Source organism: Rousettus aegyptiacus, unplaced genomic scaffold, assembly GCF_014176215.1.
Source record: "Rousettus aegyptiacus isolate mRouAeg1 unplaced genomic scaffold, mRouAeg1.p scaffold_m13_p_2, whole genome shotgun sequence".
Lineage (NCBI taxonomy): Eukaryota > Metazoa > Chordata > Mammalia > Chiroptera > Pteropodidae > Rousettus > Rousettus aegyptiacus.
Window position 1 is genome coordinate 17,826,144 of NW_023416295.1, and position 19,678 is coordinate 17,845,821.

Below are 19,678 nucleotides of genomic sequence, written 5' to 3' on the forward strand. Positions count from 1 at the left end.
TTTGCTTCATCAATACCATTTACCTTCTCAAAACAGCTGTGGCACCATGGATAACAGCTTTAAAATGGCTGATAGTGATAAAGCAGAAGATGCTCAAACTAGGGTGATACACAGACTGCTTCCCATATACTGAGTGATGGGCTAGATTTCGAAGATATAGCATCACACAGGAGAGAAAAGATCCACTGTGGAGCTGTTTCACTAGACTAGAGGAAGTATGGAAACTGGTGGAACTGGAGAATTATGGTGAGCTTTGCCGTCTAGTAAACCAAGAATAAAAGACACAAAGAAGGCTTGGATATACCGCATGCCATTTCTATATATTGGATATATTTGTGTATGTACACGTACAAATATGTGTACATATGCATGCATGTGTGTGTATACACACACACATATATATACACATATGTATGTATATATAAATGCTGCCAAGCATTTTGTTTCTATAAATTATAATGAGGTATAATCCTGAATGCAATGTCAATTTGAAACACATGAGAATAACATCGGTATCAATTCTATAATCAGAAATTAGATTTTTTAGCCAGTTGATAATATTTATGTAATTAGATTTGAAAGAATAACCTATCAATTATTCCAATCATTTTCATTCACGCATATAATGATATAAGCAACACTCACTTCTCCATTGGGAATGCCAGCTAAAACATGAAGACGGTCCTGTACCAGTCACAAAATCTCTCAATCCTGAGGTTAATTTGACTCAGTTCCACTTATTCTTTTTACTTTATTTTCTCTTCTCCTCTGACAAATGTGATATGGCCAGGAGTTGTAATGAGTTTCATGCTGACTCCGTTGCCACAACAATGATTTTACTAAGATCCCTATACTTAGGAAGCTAAGGCAGTATATCATTTTTTATTCTACCTTATATCCTGAACACTAGAGGATAAAAACAGTACAGTAGTGCCCCCTTATCTGTGGGTATATGTTTCAAGACCCTCAGTGGATGCCTGAAACCACAAATTATACTGAACTCTATATATACTACATTTTTTCCCCCAGACACACATATCTTTTCACTTAAAGGAAGCACTTTATGGCTGCCCTTTGGCATATACAAATTGGCAGCACCACTCTTGTACTTTGGGGCCATTATTAAGTAAAATAAGGTTTACTTAAACATAAACACAGTCAATCTGATAACCTAGGTGACTACGAAGTGGCTAATGGGCAGGGAGCTTATACAGAGGGATACTCTGGACAAAGGGATGATTCACATCTGGGCATGATGAAGCAGGATGGTAAGAGATTTCATCACGCTACCCAGAATGGCACGCAACTTAAAACTTATGAATTGTTTATTTCTGAAAGTTTTCATTTAATATTTTTGAACTGCAGTTGACCATATGCAACTGAATCTATGGAAATCGAAACCATGTAAAGGGGAGATTACCGTTTGTCAAGAGCTTCCTCAACTCCCCGTATTGTCCTGGCACATAATAAACATCATTTCCTAATGACAAATAAGCTAAATGAATGACATCATAAAGCTTTGTTGGTACTCAAGAGAAATACATTTCATGTGGGGGAAGTTTGAAACATTCTGTTTCTAGATGGAATAATTATTGGTACCCACAGACTCTTCTTTCACGGAATATCAGAGGACTTTAAAAGTATCTTTACAATTATGTTAAATGTAATTCCAACATATGGACTACAAGAAATGTTAGATTTTCAGGATGTTAAGCAGATCTTTTGATGCAGGCCGCCTAAGTGATAGGTAAAAAGTTATCTAGAAACCAACGACGACAGTAACAGAGTTTGGCATAAAGTGGTGCCTGAGACTGTAATGGATTGCTATTACTATTATTATTGTTATTATGGGAAAACAAACTACCTTAAACTTTGCCTTAATGAAACATGAACTGGTTCATTCTAACTTGTTACTTGATCTTCAAGGCAAAATACCAAACCTTCAAGTGACCTTTAAATGATTGATTTGTTTAGCATTTCCAACTAATTTTACCAACTTTAAATCTGCAAAAAAAAAAAGATACCACTGTCCTTTCTTTTAAACCATAGGTAAAATGTTTAGCCTTTATTAAAAATTATTTTCATGTTTAAAATTTTCAATAGCAGCAACAAATACTGTACATGTACACTCTACAACATTTCTCACAAAAACTTAGAATTTATAGAAGGTAATGTAATTTAAAGTAAATGTTTGAGATAACAAATTTTGTTAGGAGTTGTATTTTGGACTGTAGAATTCCAAATGAGTATTTAAAAGTATAGTAATAATGAAAATTGTTAAAATAATAATACAATTAAAATATATTTTATAATATTTTTAAGACATCCCTTCCTAGAAAAAAAATTATTGGCCTCAATTAACAAATTAAAAGCAAAGCAAAGACTTTGTGATTTTTCCAAACTCCACAGAGGTTAACTTTCAATTGTCATGTTTTGCTCAATCCTCTTGTGCTCTTATGTTGTTAAAGGCATTTGAGTCAAATACCATTATTCTATAATCTCGAATAAATACCACCATGTACACATTCCCTCTCTTTGATCTGTTTCTCTCTCTGTGTGTCTCTCTATCTCGCTCCCTCCCTCCTTTTCATGCACAGCAGAAACTATACCTTGGAGATAAGTTTTGTTTGTGTTCATTTGTTTATTTTATTTAATGGAAGATATATTTTATTTCCTAACAGTCATTGTTATAAATTCCTTTTTAGAATTAAAAAATGCTTCAAATTTAATTGCAAATAAGTCTAAAATAAAAAAAGCATCTTCCAACTTTTTCAATTGCTAAGACAATATATCATGTTATATAACTTATTAGTAAAAGTAATAAATTTGAGAATGTAATTAAGATACTTGAACAATTGACTTCTCAGAGTTGTCTTGACAGAAAAAATTAGGGAGAGAATTTGTGTGGTTCTTAATTGTAAAAAAAAATAATTACAGACTAATGGATCAAAACATGGACACATTAGTGGCTTCATATTTATTCTTAAAATCACTCTTTTAAATTAATTTCTTCTTTACTGACTGCAGAAAATAGGTTGATAAATTTAATATAAGTTACTACAAACTGAATACACTATTAGCTAGGGCTATAACATATATTAGTTACTAACTTGAACATATTCAATAACTTGTCTATCTCTTTGAGTAAGCTTTATATTGCCCTTAAAATAGTAAAAACATAATGTTTGAAATGCAATAAAATCAGAAACTTGAATATTAATTCAAGAAAATGAATTATTTCATGAATTAATTGGTTTACTTCAAAAAAGGTTATCAAATAGTCCATTTGATTATTGTGAGCATGTATCTATGTATGTCTAGAAGGGGAATGTTGCGAAAAGCTTAAGATAATCTACTACAGTTTGTCAGTGGCTTTGCATAATAATGAAATTACCATATATAATGACTTGTACTTCATATTAATATAAATCCAATATAAACCTCTAGTAAGGAGCTACCTATTTGAGTAAAAGAAATTTAAGTCTACCTTTAGGTAATGACATTGTCATTTTGTTAAATTTTACTTCATCACTACCAGTCTCTTATGCAGGTGAATTTCAACAATTTTCCTTTAAAAGAAAAGTAATTTGAACTACAGTGTACAATATTAAGCTTAAACGAGAATTTTTTTTTAGACTTGGAACTCAGGAAATATGTTTTTCTAAAATAATAGCAATAATGGGACAGCAACTTACTTATTGGGAACACAGATATCTTAAAAGCTCACTGTCTGGACTAATATTGAGAAAAATAATGTAAATAAATACAAATCCCTTTGGAAAAAAAAGTCCCTTGAAAGCTATAATATCTCAAAATGCAAGCACAACATTCTTTCCTCATAAGAAATGCTAAGGACTTGATGAATTGTGTGTCCCCAGAATTTGTATACTGAAACCCTAATCCCCAATGTGCCTATTTGGGGTAAATAAGTAATAAAGGTAAAATGAGGTCATAAAGATAGATCTATGATTAATACAATTAGATTATTTTTTTGTTTTTATAAGACACACCAGAGAGCTTGCTTGCTCTTTGTCATGTGGGACCAGAGACAGACAACAGTCATCTGCAAGCCCGGAAGACAGCCCTTAAAAGAAATCAAATCAGTTGGAACCTGTGTTTTGGGTTTCCAACCTCCCAAACTGTGATAAACAAATTATGTTATTTGAGCCATCCAGACTCTGGTATTTTGTTATGGCAGCACAAGCAGACTAATATGGAAAGACCCACATATTTTCACCTTGAATGTATTTCCTCTTAACTTTTCAAGTAATTCTAATAGGTCTGGTTTCTACCATATACCATACATGTCTACTGAAACAAAAATGGTATCTGGGAAAGCAGAGAAAGAATCTGTTAGTCTGCAATATTTATACCAGTGAGACATGGCAGAGAGTAAACTGAAGGCTAGGATTAAAGCAAAACTGGAAAGGATAATCACAACAATTTCAAAAGCTCAGTAGTGTAGGAATATTATCAATGCTAGAAACTGTACTGCACCCAGTAATAGACCCCCAAGGCATCCAATTTTATTGTAAGAGAAAATTCATGAGGTTTTAGATCAGAAGACCTGGGTTAAGTCTCAAGTTTCTTAATAAGATTCTTAGCTTCCCTGAGACAAAATTTCTTACATTGTAAAATATAATCCCTTACAAAGAAACAAAAGAGGGACATGACTCATTGGGTGCCAGAGGGGGTTCTGTGGTAGCCAACCTCTAAGAGGCCCCAGTGATCTGGCAATCCCCTCCCACTTTGTACCAGAGTTGCTGCACATGATCAACAGAACCTGTGAAAAGTAGTGGAATGTCACTTCTGAGATTAATATAGAAAAGATTAATATAGAAAAGATACTAAAGTTGCCATCTTTGATTCTCATATTCTCTCTCTCTCTCTCATTTTTTTTTTAGACATTCCAGTTTTTTTCTAGTCTATTGTGGTGAAATTTTTTCTCTCTCTCTCCACCATAGATCCAGAATTTATCAAATATTTTTTCTAATGTAGTCTTGGGTTTTGTTTTCTTCTGTAGATTATTGACCATGATAGTTTTCTTTGTTTGCTTATGTTATAGCTTAATTATAATTATAAATGCCTTTACGAGATTTCTTTGAGAACTGTCTTCTTATCATTTGGAGTTTGGTGAGTAATATTGTCATTTCCTTTCATTAATAAACAATTATAAATTGTATTTTAAAATTCTCTTAGATCTATTTCACATATTGTTATTAAAATGTTGTATGATTAAATATTTGTTAACATTTGCTATTAATGTCTAGTTTGTGTCAGCATGAACTGTGAATATGGGATATATATATATTTCTAATGCTTGAAAAAATTTAATATTAACTTTTTGTCTTAGGAAATTATCCTTATTACTTTTGTAACTATTCTACAGGTATTTGAAAATAATCTATATTATTTGTTTTTAAGGCAGAAAGTTTTATATATATTTATCTATATATTTATATGTATGTATACATATATACATATATATCTTGTTATTTTATATAATATTTATAAAGCCTATAAGTTTTATTTGTTTTATCTTTTTGATCTATTGAGGACTTAGAAAATTGAACATTACTATTTGAACATCATCATTATTATTATTATGGTAGTTTTCTCAATGTTTGGTTCTATGGGTGCTTTTTTTTTTTTTTTTTTTTTAATGACATCTTACTCTGCTACTTGATGCTTGATGACTGCTACGAAAGGAGAAAATGTCATGTAACAATTAAGGTCAAAGTCTCCAGAGCCTGAGTAACGAATTCAAATCCCAGCTCTACAAATTGCTGGTTACAAGGCAGGGCAAATTTCTTAGTTTATCTGTCTCAGGTTCCTCGCTCATAAAACAGGTGGTATGATGGCAATAACATTCCCTAACTGATAAACTAAAGTGAGAGCTACTTGAGCAGCCACTTACAAGCATTTAGAATAATGTCAGGCATATTGAAAGTACTCAATAAACACTGGCTCATTGTATAATAATCTGTATTGGGATTTTAAATGGTATTTATATAAGGCTCTTTCTTATACTATTTATTTCCTTGAAATGTACTTTGATCAATATTGATACTTAGACATAATTTGCTTTTTAATTACATTTTCCTAGTATTTTGAAACCCGAGGAGTCAGGTTGTTTAGGTGGCTTTTTAAATAAGCAAATTTAGTTATTTATTGACATAAATTAAGAGACCCTAGATTTTAAGAAGGCTTAACATAATTACACTTATTATAATGGGTAATGCTATCATGTTCTCATTTTATTTCATGATTTTACTTCTCTCATTTTTTTAAAGTTTTCTTTCTTGTACTATACTGCTTTAAACTTTCTTTCTTTCTTCAGTAATAAGAAGTTATAAATTATACTTTTCTTTATTGGTGAAGTAAAATAGTAAATATTAATTTCTCTTTATAGAATGTGATAACTTTATAATGTTTTACATCTTTTTATCTAAACTCCTCAAACTCTTCAAGCTTTTTATAGAAATAATCTTGGAAAATTGATATACATTATTCTTTCAATCTATTTTATTTTTCTTATGAAGTATTTATATTTCCTTGAAATCTGACATCTTTATTAATAAATATGAACAGTATTATATTCTCCTTCTATCACTCTTTGTTTCATTCGTATGTTTCTTAATGTTTATTTTAATTAATTATTAAGTTGGCTGGAATCTTTTTAGAAATGTTGGCAGGAAGAACAAGTAACTTTTAGCCAGTGTCAGACTGAGTATAGAATTCCTAAGTCCACGTCTCTTGTTTTCATCGCATGTGTGTATGTGCCTATGTACATATGTATTTATGCATGCATGTATATATGTAATGTTATAGAAGCTCGTCTAGTTGTTCCTCTTCCACTCTGGTTTTACATGACCTACATTTTATAAAAGTCCTCAATGTTTCTAGCAATTGGATGATGTATTTTCCTCATTTTTGATGGGGATATATTTTTTCTCTTTTCCTCTTCCTTTGCCATTGTAATGATAAATTTTAAGCAGAAGATAAAATTCACAGGCCTGATTGTTATCTTGGACTGGAAGTAAGTTCTGAGGTCCTGCTACATGAGGTCCTGATATATTGTTTTTACACACTGATACTTGTTATCTCTGGTCAGGTCTAAGTGTCTTTCCGTAGAGGACATTTCAGTTGTATTAACTATGCATCCTACCAGCTTCAAATGGCTAAAATGAGCCTTGCTGACTCTCTATACTACTTGCAAATTATTTTTTCTTTCAGTCTGTTTTAGCCTTCATTAGGTATTAAAACAAACTACTGTACATGGGAAGTAGCCACAAAATACAGGATTAAAAAAAAATCTTGTCATGGAAGAGAATCTTGTCATGGAAGAGATAATTTTTAATTACTCATAAAATGCAAGAATTCATGCATTCATGCAACTACAAAATGCTATTGTAGTTATACTCTTGCTTAGAACCGTGAAAGGTTGGGACAGCATGGTTTGGAGAGTCATTTGATTTAATTAATATTAAATAATCAAAGCACAAAATGATTTTCACTGTAACTATGGGGAATTTTTTGGAAACAAAATTGCTTAATATTAAAACAGGATTTACTAAGTATCCAACATAGGTATATCATGGCAGGGCATTAAAAAAAAATTAGAAATCATGCCATAAAATATATAACTTTATTATATAGGTCTATGTCTATAGCATTCCACAAAGCAAAGCATATTGTTAATTGACATAGATCTATGTAATAGAATTAATTTTTTGTAATACTAGCTATTAATTTTGAAATACTAGCTATTTCTAACTAGGGAGCCAGAAAACTATAATTAGAAGGCACAGAAAATTCTGTACACTATTCAATGTCGGCCTTTAAAGTGAGTGTGATGGACACTTATTAGATGAAAACTTATTTCATAATAGGAAGATAATATGCCTGCTATCGTTATAAATAATATTCATTAATAATTTATTTTTATTGCAAAGTATAGTCTTTATATACTGTATTGTGTTGGATGTATATGAAAAGTTTGTGATAGACTGATAACTAAACACTAAAGAATGGTTTTCATTTGTTTTATAAAACATGCTAAATTTTTAAGCTGTTTATTTAAATTTTCCAAATGAAACATAATTTTTAATTACTCATAAAATGCAAGAATTCAGCTACAGATGGATTCTAGAGTAATCGGAGGGATTAATTCATAAATTATATAAGTGTCTCGCCATTGTACTAAATACCTGAAACCAATATAAAATAATTTTTAAAAGTTCAAAAAAGAAAAGAAAAATAGTATTTAGCTACTAAGAAAAATACACCCATCTCAAATGAACACATATTTTGCTTTCTCGATTCATTCTGTACATCACGGTCAAACTAAACTCTTGAAGCAATAGCTTTAATCAGAGTATTTCTTTGCTTAAAAGTTTTTTATTTTCATTGCCTTCTGAATAAAATATAGACATCATCATCATCTGCTCTATCTTCCATTAAAACACTACAAATAGCTTACGTACCCACAAAACAGAACTCTTCCCTGTTTTATTTCTCATTCCTTGTCTTATGCTGTCACAGCTGAACTTTTTCTCTCCATTATTGTCAACTATAAAAATCCTACTTAACTCCCAAGGTCCACCTTAAAAGTTATCGTTATTAATCCTTTCCCAAATCCCTTAGTTTATTGCAGGTCATAAACTACCTTGTATAATAGAAATTTATATGCATGTCACATGAATTTCTAAATTCCTTGAGGGCCAGTCCTCCACCTGTATGTCTCCTACTCTACTTAGTACAATGCCTGTTATATAATTCTTAGGTTATTCATTAATTCCACTGACTCTAGTTAGAATTAAAACTATAGTACAGGGGTATGATATCAGCAGAAGATCATGGAAAAACAATCAGAATTGTCAGAACCCACTTTGCAAGTGCTCTAAAATAAAAAGTTGAAGGAATGCAGCAACCAAGCGAATGCTGAATTAAAAAAAAAAAAAAGGCAACTTAAAATTGGCAGGAAAAAGTTGCAGCATTTTCACTTGTTCTTCCCCAAACCCCTCCTAGGCTTGGCTGAAGTCCTACAGATGGGAGCCCATGTTCCCGCTCTGGGACCCTAGCTCCCCAGTTCTGGAGGGAGCAGAGAAGATCTTATAAGCACATTGTGTTTGCTTCTAACCTGTCTGGGGGCTACCTGAAGGGCTGGCACCAGGGATTAATGCCCAAAATAAATTAAGAATTCCTACAACTCAACAACAAAAGACAACTCAATTCAAAAATGTGAAAAGGCCTTAAATAGATATTTCTCAAAAGATGATATACAAAGGGCCAATAAACTCATGAGAAAATGATTAACATCATTAGTCATTAGGAAACATGCAAATGAAAACCAGGAGATACCATTTCATGTCTACTAGGCTGGCTGTAATTGAAAAACAAAAAAACAAACAAACAAACAAAAAAAACAAGAAAATTGCATGTGAGAACAAGAAGGTAAAAAAAAATGGAATGCTTGTTCATTGTTGGCAGACATGTAAAACACTGTAGCAATTCTGGAAAGCAGTTTTGTGGTTCCTCAAAAAGTTAAACATATGAATGTGTACTAGCTTGTGTCTGAGTCCCTGCTTTCAATTCTTTGGGATATATATTAAAAAGTGGAACTGCTGGATCATATGGTAATTCTATGTTCTGACTTTTTAAGGTAAAATTTCTGTTTGGAATGATTACAAATTTTTAAATAGATTGTCATAATGGTTGTGCAATATTATAATTAGTACCACTGCAAGTTTCACACGTGATGTTTAAAATGATTAACATGAAAATATATATTATGGATAAATGAATATATGTATACATAATAAAAACTATAGTTCATTAAGTTTATATTCAAGTTTTATATTTAATAATTATGTAAGCAGATGATGGCAAATATAAGTCTAAGGACTTGTATAATTCAGTTTTAAATATATGAATATTTCATAAGTCATTAATATTTTTCAAAAGGGTTTAACATATTCATTCAATGTGAAGGTAACTCAGCATAAAAATAAGCACTAAATATATATGTGCTACATACAAAAGTTAGAATGAAGCTCTGCAACTTACGAAACACTTTTAAATTCATTATTTCATTTGTTTCTCTTAAGGCGACAGATACTATGATTCTCATTTCACGAAATGCAGCTACAGTTCATAGAAATCAAGAAATACATTCAAAATCAAACATCCAGTAACAGTAGATGGAACCAGGATTTAAACCTAAGACTTTCAATTTCAAATTTATAGTTTTATGTAACTTAAATAGAGAAGAGAAATGCAGTAAAATGGTTAGTGAAATCATTGCCCAAGGATATAGGATTTGAATTCATTTCTGCATCAAAGCCCAGTAAATTTTCTATTCTATCAGCAGAAACCTTACTGTACAGGTTTAAAAGAAAGTAGTTGATATTTTGAAATTGTAGGTAAATCAATGGATTGAGGTAGCTATGGGACAGCTGCATATAATATATTGGCCATTATAAAAGTTGACTATCTTTACACATTAAAATAAATTAATAATTGACCATTAAATAAATCAGGTATGCCATAAAAGGAAGCACAATCACTATAAACCCCGATTATCATTTACAGCAATGCTATTGTCCTTCAAGTCCCATAAAATTGGCCTAAATGTAGTAGTATACACATTGATTATTCAGAGTCTCAATGTAAAATAAAATGTTCATAAAGCCCATAAAACACTATACTCCTACGATATATATTTAACCGAAAATTAAGATGCTAGCTCTAACAAACATAAAGAAGTATGACAATTTAATCTATAATGATCTTACTTCACATTTTAGTAATCGTAGCAGAAGTCAGGATAAAATTTACATTTTAGTTCTTTTCACAAAAGCTTAATTATTTTATTTATTCTCTTTACATTTTTCTGTATTAAAGTATACATTTAAAATTGACCTTTGAATTACAAATAAAGAGGGTCTTTTTTTTTTCCCTACAAATAAGTATGGTAGTATATGAATATTTAAAAATTTTATAAATTATTTCATCTGTAATTTTAACATGTCTCTCTTTTGGTCTCTTTCTTTTGATCTTCTTATTTACCTCTAAAATTTGACTTTGTCAGATTTAAAAGGTTTTATTGGGTAAAATTTAAAGTGACAGAAAACCAATTCCCTAATGGAAACCAAAGGAGAGATAAAACAATTTGATGACTGTCATATATCATGAATTCAACATAAAGAGGGTGCTGATGGGAGATCCTGTCCAACAAGATACAGTCCAAGTTAAAACAGTGGTAGGATCTAGTATAGTTTTTAATGTTCTTAGAATGGAATGTAAGAGTAGCAATATTAAGTATGTTGAATGATATAACAGGTTCCAATATAAAAGTAACAAGAATAATGAAGAAGACTTGAATTTATAGGCAGAAAAAGTAGAACTGGGTTGAACTAAGCTATTCAAAAGTTGAAACAGTCTAAGAACTTCCTGCTGAGTCTAGTTAAACTTCCAGCTCAAAAGGTGAACCCTGTCAGACTCTCCCAGAGTTTCCAGAGACCTGCATATGCTGTAAGCAGCTTGGAACCAGAAAGAAGCAGAGGTGCATTTTATCTTGGAGCTGGAAAGAAGTTCGGATATGAATTTCATTTTCTCCTGATGCTTCCCTTAGTACAGGTACAGAGGTGGCCATAGTAGGTCACATACCATATTAGTCAAGATGAAATACCAAGACAGAGTAAGCAAAGGAAGTCAGAAGATAGGGAAAATGATGAAGCAAGCGGCCAAGAAGCACTTACTGAAATCCATTCAGACATTGTCTATGGTATAAAGAGGCATTATTACTTTTCATAATGCTTATTTTTCTAATTATTAACTATATAAATGTACATTGTAGAATACTTAGAAAATATGTAAAGGTATGTCAAAGAAAACAAAAATCACCCTTAATCACATAGCTCAGAAAAAATTACTTGTAAGATTTTGGTATATTTAAGAAAAATATTGTTTTTTCTCTCTTACTCTCTCAACTGTATTTATATTAACTTTTTTCTGAAAGGATTACACAGTATATAAAGTATTGCTTTTGCTTTTATATGTGGTATAATATTAGGGGCAATTTCCTTGTTATAAAATGTTTTATAATATACATGTCACAAAGTGTATAAAGTGTGTATATATACTTTTAACTCTTTAATTGACATTTTGATTTAAAATTAGGATTTAAACTTAGTTTTTTCCCCCCAAATATTCACTAATGCCTAAGCTCCTATTTAAATAATAGCTTTAGATACAATTTTATGTGCTCAGTACATTGAATGTTTGATACACAATGAGTCAATTTCTACTCTATGGCTTTCCATTATGGACTCCTTTTAATCATTTTTTTTAAAATTTAGATTTAGTTAGGGCTGTTTGCACATGTTTATAATGTACTCTAACACATGACAAGACAGCTCTCCCTCAGTGAAACCCTGGACCTAAACATATGTGCTTTACTTACATAGCAAGAGGATAAGATAAAACATGAGGCTTTTGATTTGCAGCACGTAAGGATGATCTATACCCGGCATCTTTCAAAAGCTACAATTAAGAATCCATTTAGCTTTTCAGCAGCACAAAGCCAGTTGAGGTCGTCTGACCCATTTGCTTGACATTAGTGTTTTATGCTTTGAAATTTGTTTGCATCCTTGAAGCTTACATGAATCATTTTACTTTTCAGAAGTGCTACCTCTGGTGCCCACACACATACAAACAAACAAAATAAGTAAAACAAAACAAAACAGAAATCAACTCCTCTTTTCTGGATTCCTGGTTTCAAAGCTCGCAACATGCAAAGCATTGAGACAATCTTTCTCAGGAAGCGTTCCCACAAAACAAAATACTTGAAAGCGTCAGTTATGGTTACACCAACATCTCCAACCAAGATGTCTTTGCCTCCTTCTACAATGATGCACCTTTTGCTTGCACTGAAACCAAAACCAAAACAAAACAAAAAACAGCCTTCTATCCTTTCTTGAATTCTTCTAGTGTGGAATACATACGAACTTTCATATCATAAAAAAATTGCAACATACTTCATCAGCAACGTGCACTCCTGAAGCCATCTCCGGCCGTGGTTGCTAGGATGTGAAGGAGGGAGCCTGTAGCTGAGCGTCCTCTTCACAGCAGTGGGACCCAGAGACCGAGACTTTACCATGTTTCTAACGTCTTATTTCAACCGATAATAGTTAAAATCAATTTTGTTTTATCAAATTACGAAAAGAGTTCATGGGGTCAAAATTTCCAGCTGTGAGGGTCATAGTAGATTATATTATAGCTGATTGTATGGGATGTGCATTTAAAATTTCAGGCACAGTGTAGCACATGTCAGAATTTCCTTCAGTTCAACACACACATATCTCAAAAGCGTATCATCAGTCCTGCTTGATAGAGGATAATTAATTTGGTTGGAGTTTGTAGTTGTTGTTGTTGTTGTTGTTATTTTTCTTTCTTCAATTGGTTTTGTTTGGCTTTGAGAAGGTACAAAGGCAATTTAGAAGCTGCTGACTTTAGTGCTCTGGAGACCTTTTGAATAGGAAACATTGTTAAAGGCTATGTGACCTGGAGGGCTAATCCAGCTGAAATAGACCAAAGATGAAGGAGAAGGACTTAAAAATGAGATGGGTGCATATGTGCATTTGTTCCCCTCCAAAAGCACCTACGTATTAGGACAAAACAAAACTGTCTATACAAAGAGAAATTTACTTGACAGCATGAAATTCCTTTCAAATCTCATTTTTTCTCATTTTTTAGAAGAGTAAAGGGAAATAAAGATCATTTGCAAAGATTGTCACATGCCACAGGAATTGGAATCCAAATGAGAAGCACTGATGTGTGAAGCAGTGATTGCATGAAACTTTTCTTTGATATAATATGATCAGCTTATCTAATTCCAAGCTAGAATGTATTAATGGTTCATAACAGTTTTAAGATTCAAGTGAATCCTCCTACTCATTCAGTAGAACTCATGAATAAGAAATATATGTCAGTTCACATCACCTAACTACAGATATATGCATTGAAAGAAGCTTCAGCTACTTTTGATCCAACGTTATATATTTTTATGTCATCTGAATAAAGACTACACTTTGTTCACAAATGCAACAAGGCTTGTACTCAGTGAAGTAGAGTGAAAGAGTAAAGATTTGCTAAAGGAGCTGAAAGAAAGAAAGAAATCTTAATTCATGTTAGTTTTAGAAAATAACTTATACATAGTTTTTGTGTCTTTAATTTTGTCAAACTCAAACCTGCTTTCATACATCTCATTATGCAATAAGAAAAAGGCACATGTAGGCATGGTAAATCATATTTGGAGTTAAATATCCAGTGAGAATATTCTTTCAACCCTACAGTTGAAACTTACTTGCTTTAATGGGAAAGATTGAGTACCAAAGACTTCATAATGCAAACAAATATATATTTAAAAATAAAACGTCGTGATCATTTTGGTAAAATGCTTTTAATCCATTACAGCATTCACTCATCTAGTGGTGGAGGAATAAAAATTGCACAAGGTAATGGATAAAAAGTTGTATAAAACCATTTAAGTTAAGGATATATATATATCTTTCGAAAGTGCAAGGAGTTGTGGAGGAGTAATTTAACTATTTGCAATCTATAAAACAACTATAACAGAAATAAATATGCGATAATGTAGAAAGTAACAGTTTATTTCTGAAAAAGGGAAAGATTAAAAGTAGATTCTAAGCGAAAACATGAGGCAGAGGATGAAATAACATGGCATTAGTTAACTATCAGGGGCTACATAGAATATTTTAAACAAAATACAGATTATGATATGGCAGAAAACAACAAAGATAAAGAAAACTAGAGCAGAAACATGAATGCTTTATGGCATAGAACAAATTATTCCAAAAGGCCAGTGTTGGATTACCCAACAGAAAAATGAAGCATGCGCCTAAGGCACCAGCAAAGTAGCTGCATCAAACTGTGCGGGGGATAAAGGATAAAGAGGAAAAAAAAACAATGAGACAGAAAGAGAGAGAGAATTTTAAACATAATTTTATATTCCATAGTATAAGTAAATAGGGTATCATCTAAGGGAAGGGGGAGTTCAAGAAAAAAAATCAAATTTTGATGGGCTTTCTTACACACATATTTTACTGTTTGTTTTAACTTTTAAATTTTGAATTATATATGGAGGATGTTTTTTTTCTTTTTTCTGTTTGTCTTGCTTAAGGCCTTAAAAACTCACAAGCTAACTCTAAGGAAAAGGAAATAAGATAGAAAAGTGTGGCCGTCAGAATTTGAAGTTAGGCAAGGATGCTTCTTAAAAAGGGTTAGTCTTCCACTCAAATTTAGAAAAAAAAAATAGGTAGACTATTGGAGAAAAGTCTAGGGAGAATTTAATTTTGAGGAGCAGCGTGAAAAAAACAAATAGGGATAAATAAGACACAACGAGGGTCCGAAAGAGAAAAAAAAAAAAAAAACCCTGCAGAAAAGGAAGATGGCCATTTACTGGCCATGAAAACCAGGCTGAAGTGATTTTAGATAAGGGAAAAAAAGGGGGGAGGGTTGACAGGACGCATGAACTAGAGCAGCCAAAACAATTTTTAAAAAAGAAAAGGAAGATGCTGAAAGACTCGCACTACTTGAGTTTACATCTCACTACGCAGCTGCAGTAATCCAAACTGTATGGTACTGGTGGGGGATGGATGCATAGATCAGTGGCCTATGGGACCCAGAAACAGACCCATGTAAGTACAGGCAATTGACTTTTCCTCTCTTCCATTGAGTTGCTTCTGTGCCTTTCAAAAAACTCATATTTTTTTGTTGTTGTTACTTTTGCTCACCAATTTTCATTAAATATTGTTGAAATAATTTGCAATCTATAAGCAAAAAAAAAAAAAAAAATTCAACCTAAACCTTACACAAATCTTTCTAACAAAGAATGTGCACCCAGAATATATAAAGACCTTTCAACAGAAACTCAACAATAAGAAAACAAATAACTCAATTAGAAAATAGGCCAGAACATGAACAGCTAGGTCATCAAAGATATACAGATGACAAATAAGTACATAGAAAGATGTTTAACATCATTAGCCATTAGGGAAACACAAATTAAAAACATGATGAGATAACACTACATACCTATTAGAATGGTCAAGATAATAAAAAAATACTGATAATACCAAATTCTGAGGAGAATGAAGAAAAGCTGGATTTCTCATATGCAAATACTCATCAAAGAGCAAAGGGAGTTTCTTTATAATAATGAAACAGACTGCATCCTGATTATGGTGTCAGTTAAGTAGGTTATTCTAATTTATACCTGTAATAAAATTTCATAGAACTACACACACACACACACACACACACACACACACACACACAACTAACTGCATGTGGAAACTGGTAAAATTCGACTAAGATTTCTTCTACTTGAGTTAATAATACTGTATCAGTGTCAATTTCCTAGTTTTGATAATGTATAATTATCTGATATTATCCTGGGGTGGGGATCTAGGTGAAACATACATGAAAACTACCATTTTCCAACTTTTTTTAATACTGTGAACAGTAAATTAGTTCAAAATAAAAAGGTTTAAAAATGTAATAGAGAGAGAGAACTTTATGGGTTTGATAATGGGAAGATTAGAAAGTTCTCTTCTGACTGCTTCATTGTTGCTCAGTGAAACAAAAATCCAGGTCATCAACTCAGAGGAAAAAGGAGTAGGAAGAGTGTTAGGATTTTGAGGAGAGAGGCGAAAGGTATGAAATATTCATCCCATATGTTAGAAAGTTAATCGACAGAGGAAATACAGTAGGATTTAACTTCTGGGCTGATGTTATAAATATGATGTGAGACCAACCAGCATGATTCTGTTGTTTGTTTTTTTCTAGCCATGTAGCTTCCCAGGAGCAGGCAGTTAGTAGGCAGAAAATGTGGTTTAACTGAAAGTAGGGTTTTGACAGGGAAGAAATTTGGAGGGAAAAAAAAACACAGAATTTGAAGCTGTGAGGGAAGGGGAGATCACTGTGATACCTTGGAATCCACTCTGGATAAGACTGGAATGATGGGAAGGCTGTTTTCAACAATAAGGAAAAAAATAGCGGAGAGAAATTACCAACACCACTGACATCAAAGATTTGTTGGAGCAGGTGGTAGTAGAGTGTACAAACTGGAGAGAGGGGCGATGGTGCTCACAGAGTAGAAAACCTAAAATCAGGATTTGAAAGTTGTCAGAAGGAAGGGGTGAAGAAATAGAGGCCAAGGTGTTTGATGGATTTTCTGCTTGAATGTCGATGTTGCACTCAATAAACACAGTGAGCCATGCGCTTAAGTAGTCAGAATCTGATGGGGATAATCAGAAGGTCAGCATATACTACAAAGTGGGATAGTACCCAATGGTACAATTTCGAACTGTGCTTCTCAGAAGCCGTGGTTTGGAGGAAGGTGAGAAGAAAAATGGTCTAGGAGAGATAGTAAATAATATAGAGGGAATGCACATCGTTAATGCATATATTAATTAAAATAATATTTACTACTTTCTCAATTTAAAGTTCTTTTTGAATACTGGGTACAGATTAGTGGACAAACCTCCAGGTCCGGTGGTAGGTGGAAATTGTGTCAGTAACTCCAAACGAATTTAACATTTACTATTTTATATACATGTGAATTAAGTAAGAGGTGTGTTCGAACTCTGAAATAAATTTTCTGCATGCACCTCAAGGACAGGGTCTACATGCTTAGTATTCATTGTGGAATGTAAATCTTTGAGAAAGGATTAAAGGGAGGAAGTTGCATGTTCCCTTAGAAAAGGGACTCAATCTCCTCAAAAGTTAGCCAGTTTAAGCAAGAAGATAAAAGAGTACTTTGAAGAGATTGAGAATATGGTATATTTAGCTGATGATAGGCATTGAATTCTAATGCATATAGTGAAAGGGATATCGGAGGTGAGTGCGAGAACAAGTCTGATTGGTGGACATGTGGACAATATCTAGAAGATAATGATTAGTTCTGTGGTGGTGATCCAGGTGATCCAAATAATTACATCTCTCAGTCTGATGGAATTAATACCAATAACCCCTTAAGGAATGGTAAACAATCATTCTCAATTTGAGGAGAGTTCTTAGGTAGGCTGTGGTAGTAAGAATATAAATGTAGGTAATAAGAGCCATGGTGATCCAGATAATGAAGAGCTAATTGTTGGAGATATCACTGGAAGTGTCAAGTCTAAGATGTCATAGCTTGCTTAGAAATGAGTAGGAGGAGGAGAGCTGACTGCATAGCTAACTAACATATATTTATTAGTGAATGTTATTTGTGTAAGAGATTTATAATTTATAATGAATATTAAGAATGTAGGCAGTATCTTTCAGCGCAGACATATATTATTACAGTTTGGCATATATCTATAATATATTAATTCATATCTAAAATAGTAAAGTTAAATTTATTCTGTAGATACTAACATTAATATTCTCTAAAAAGTGCATTTAGTTTGTCTTATGACAACCATAGAAGCAGACAATGAAATAAATTACACATCACCTCTAAAATTGGAAGCATCAGACGCTTTTATAAACTTGTCAAAAATCTATGCAATGATAATCAAGAAAAAATGTCAAATACTCACTTTCTTTTACAGTAGTTATGACTTTTATAGAAAGATATATTTTGTGTTTCTAAGATAAAACATTGTACCTTTTAAATGCACATTTTGATAATCACTATGAATTTCCAATGGTAACTTTAAATCTTAAATTTATGGGTAAGAAATTTTACTTGGACATGTATTCAGACAATAATACATAAAGTAACTATAATTAACTCATCTTATAGCTTCAATAATAATTATTAAAATCTGCATCACAAAGTAAAAGAAAAACAATTTTTAGATCCCTGTGAATCTGTCTGTATACTTAGGAAATACATAATTTAGGTATGCATTTTATTAGCCAGAGGTAGAAAATTTAATCATAAGCAGGGCGAGATAAAACATATCTTAGTATAATTATTTCTAATACTATTACTGAATAGCTTTTTCAAATGGTTTCCTGCTGATGTACATTATTCTAAAATTCACCATATTTTCTCTTACTCAAAACCAAAAAGCAAACTGACGTGATATCCCCAAACCAAACTGAAATAGAAGCATCACAAGAAAGTTCACTCTTCATGTGAAAACCACTTTAAACTATCTTAACAGGGTGGTTTGGGTACCTAATAAAATTTATATGTTACATAATTTAAAAGATGTGGATAGCCAGTGGCTGACTTGGTACATGCTTGGTAAATATTGAAGAAATGAATAAATAATTTCTAAGTAAGAAAGCAATCTTTAGTAATTTCATGGTCAAATCTAGTAAATGATTCAAGAAATTATGGGCCAAATCAGAAAGCATGACTTTCTAGAAGGTGAAATTCTGCTAGAGGTACTGCTTCTTTCAGGACCCGATCTAGGTGGTGAGGTGACCAAAATTCAGACCCGTGGATAATCAGTCCATATTCCTTGACTGAAAACAGTCTGGCTCATTTTCTCCCCAGGACACATGTTAACGAGTTTTGCTTTTACTGATACCCATTAGGATTTTGCACAAACTCATGTCAGACAGTATGGAGCAATATTAAAAATATCTATGGAAATTTTGTTTCCAAGTAGTTTACTGAAGATAACAAATAATAGTGCTTATTAATCATGTACTA

At 32.3% G+C, this 19,678-nt stretch overlaps 1 protein-coding gene and 1 pseudogene across 4 annotated transcripts in view; both read right to left on the reverse strand.

The window, feature by feature from the left end:
• Positions 1 to 19,678, reverse strand: part of SPAG16 (sperm associated antigen 16) — a 695,163-nt gene that overhangs the window by 300,851 nt on the left and 374,634 nt on the right. The window lies entirely within an intron of this gene.
• Positions 12,524 to 13,070, reverse strand: LOC118613661 (annotated as a pseudogene).